Source organism: Fragaria vesca, linkage group LG7 (genome assembly GCF_000184155.1).
Source record: "Fragaria vesca subsp. vesca linkage group LG7, FraVesHawaii_1.0, whole genome shotgun sequence".
NCBI classification, from domain to species: Eukaryota; Viridiplantae; Streptophyta; class Magnoliopsida; order Rosales; family Rosaceae; genus Fragaria; species Fragaria vesca.
This window is the reverse complement of record NC_020497.1, coordinates 11,368,724-11,372,570: the sequence shown is the minus strand read 5'-3', so window position 1 is coordinate 11,372,570 and position 3,847 is coordinate 11,368,724.

Genomic DNA, 3,847 nt, shown 5'->3' with positions numbered 1-3,847 from the left:
GAGAGAGAGAGATGGTTGGTTAGTTGGTTCTTTTGTTTGTGTGCACTGAAATTTTTCTGAGAACAGAGGCATAGCTGAGAGTTTGTTACAGAGATTCCCATCACTGGGGTCCGCACTCACAATCTCTTCATTCTGAAATTCTTGATTCTGACATGAATTTTGAACTTTCATCCCTTCTTTTTCATTACTCCATTTTTTATGTACTTAAGTCTCATTTGCTCTGCAGAGAAAAAATTGAATCCTTGGTATTTTGGATGAGCAGAAGAAAATAAAATTTCTCACTAGTTTTCCCTAACATAGTAGCAAAGAAACCCTTGTGGATTGAGCGACAGAAATCTAAAGATTCCTATCATTATTGAAAGCTCACGAGGAGCAATGTTAGTAATCATAAACGTGATATTTGTATAGATACAACTTATTAATTTGAGAACTTGAAAGTAGGTAAAAGTATGAATATGAGTAACTAAGTAGGCAACTGCCTTCAAATAAAATCAACCATAGTCCTTATTAGAAAAAATTATTTGGTCTCAAACTATTGAGAACTCGAGGAATCCTAAGTGAGAAAACAACCGAAAACAAACTCGATTATACTCATTATGAAGCTATTATTTCATAACCGCTCAGATAATTTAGTGTCTTAAATTCATAACCGTTTAATTGCTTTTAATGATCTTATTTGATAATAGTTTATCGTTATTTCTTTTCTGCTTCTTCACTTTATGTATATGTCGCCATTATATTAATTGGGACCATAAACACATGGTGTATTTGGTGATCTTGGACCACTAAGAGATCTCCTCTTTGATGTTGTTTTGTTCTTTTTATTACAAGTTTGTTTTCTGTTATTGAAATCACACCAGGAATTGTGTAACCTAATTAGAAGTCTTGGGTTCAATGGATGGATGGGTGCACCAAAATTTGTGTGAGGCAGCGGTAAGACTAGTATATATATTGGGGATATTGGGATTTGGGAGAATTCACTCACGCAAATGGTGATTATTCTCTCTTGGAGTGAATATAGTTAGGGGAGCTGCATTTTCAAACATCAGGGTAGTTACAGTTACAGTTATGTGTGGGCCCCACCTCCTCTCGGATCCCTCCTCCTCTCGCCTCTCCATGCAAACCGCCCGCCTGAACTACCCCAAATATCAACAAGATCAAAATTTCATTTACTACTAGGAAAAAAAAAAGAAGAAAAGAAAACAATAAATAATTAAATATGCACAGAATCACGGTTAATTTTCTTAATCGTGATTGAAAATATGTCTTAGGTTATTTTCTGCTTCATAAAATTACAAAAAAAAGAAAAAAAAAGACTATTATTTCTGTGGCCTGAAAGTCTGATTGTACATCACTGTGTTTAGCTAATGTAAATGTAACACAAGGCAGTGAAGGTACAACGGCAAAAGCAAATGAAACAGAGGTTACAGAGCTGCAGTAGCAATTCAAGGTACAACTTCTTACTCGGTCTCCACCTATTCAACTATTTCCCAACTCTTCAATTTATTTCTCCGGTCTCCTACGTCATGGAATGAAAAGAATCTCAGGCAGACCAAGACTTGCTTCAATTAAACACGATAAACAGTTAGTATGAACACATCCCAAAACACCATTAGATCCTTCCCCAACTCAAGTTCTAAAATACTTAACCACTTTCAATCATGAAAAGAATTCGACACTCGACCTTTACCCAATCGAGGCAGAAATTTTGGTAATAACATAAGATGAATGTTTCAATATGGATAAACTATATAGGAATAGGTATATTGTTTCATGTCTGCATCAAATAGGAATTTCATATTGTTAAGATGCATACTGATGTGCAGTCCCTGCATCAAACAACTGTCTCATTTGAGACTGATTCGCATAGGCAAACAAATCCAATCAACCCAAACCATCAAGAAGAAGAACGAAACGAAAAATGGACATCGAGTTTTAGTGTTCTTTTGCTAGTTGGAAAACAGAATGGCCTGTCTCAATTAGAAGAGGAAGTTTATGTTAATGAGTGGATTGGTGTTTGTTAGCAGTAGAGAATTTTCTTTTATAAATAGTATTAAGTACTAGATGATGCCCGCGCGATGCCGCGGTTTGCAATGACTGATATTAACCACCGGAATTGCTTTTGTTTGGATAAATTTTTATGTTGTTTGGTATGCCAATGAATGTAGCAATATAATGGAGACATTGCATAGTAAACACACACACACTATATTGGAAGATATGATGAAAAGTGAAAATGTTAGATTACAAAAAATCCATTAACTTAGCGCCTGATACAATACACATGACTTATCAAACAAAAGCATCATATTGTAATATTATACAGTACATTGCCCTCTGTGGACAACACTGTCATACACACCAAAATAACTGAGAGCACAAAAAATAAGTCATGTATTATATATCATTCTGCACAGCAAAATGCTTCCCACTGTTAGTCAAAACAATAATCGATTTGTAGTTAGAACCATGTACGTCTAACCTGTTAGCAACTTAGCATCAAAAGAACTATTGCTGGGGAGCGAGCATCCAAAATGAGCACATAATCCTTAGTCCTCCTTTGTCTTGGACTTAGCTTTGTTTGGTTGACCTCTGGTACATAAACATTTAAATTGAAGCATTGAATATTGATAAAGTTGTTAAAAGATAAACAAAACCAATGCAAGGCATACTACTGCAACATAAATAAATTTTTAGAGAAAACAAATGCACTGATATGGATAGAATGAACATTTACTTTGGTGTCCCTTCGCTTCCTTCTCCTCTGCAAATTGGAAAACATATTTTAGACAGAAAATCGATTTGATTGTAAATGAAACTGCTACTAATCGTTGTCAATTGATTAAACATCAGAAGATGATCATAGATAGATCATTCCATTCAAGGGCACCATCGCAACATAAATAAGTTTTGAAATAGAAATGCTAAACTTACTTTGAGGTCACTTGGAAGCCCCTTTGCTCCCTTCTCCTCTGCAATGAGAAAGCAAGTTATATTAAATAGTAGCTCTCAATTGTCTACTACTTTGTTTGCACTATGAGGATTTTTTGTATTTGAAATTGCCTATTACTTTGTTTGCAGCTCTCAATTGCCTCTCAATTGTCTACTAATTTGTGTTTTGATTGTTATGGGTGACTTAGTTCTTGCTGTATTGAATACTCTACAAAGATTCCCAAGGAAGAATGTTATTCTGAACCATGAACAAATGGCCACAAATATCAGATTGGGACAAACGTGAATGTATAAAAAAGCTCATAAGCTAACTGTTCAATGGACCCGTAAGCTCATAAGCTCATCCTTTAAACAGTTGAATCAAATTGAACAAACTATTGCATAGACTTGATACTGAAATCATAATCCTCCAATGTTTACCGAAGTAAATAAAGGGCTGGTTACAAACGGATAATTAACACCATTAAAAGCTTTATGTTTAGTTCTCAAAGCATCAACCAAGCTGATATATTCCCCATTGAACAATTCTTCTGCAAATACTCTACAGTATATTAGCTGAATCATTTCATTTGTCAAAACACAGAAACTTTTTCTGCAATAGATCAATTGATTTGTCAGCTCATATGCTCATGTTCCTTAAACACTTGAAACTGAACAAACAATTGAGTAGGCCTGATACCAGCATTGGAGGGTTTCAATGCTGCCAAAGTAAATAGAAGAGACTTGTTAAAGATGGATGATCAACACCATTCAAAGCTGAATGATAGTTTCCTACGCATTGACCACACTGATATATATTTCCCATTAAAATTCTTCTGCAAAAACTGCAAGCTCAATATTGTCCTTCATTATTTTGAATAGCTCCACAACACATTTATGAAAACCAGTAATGGTC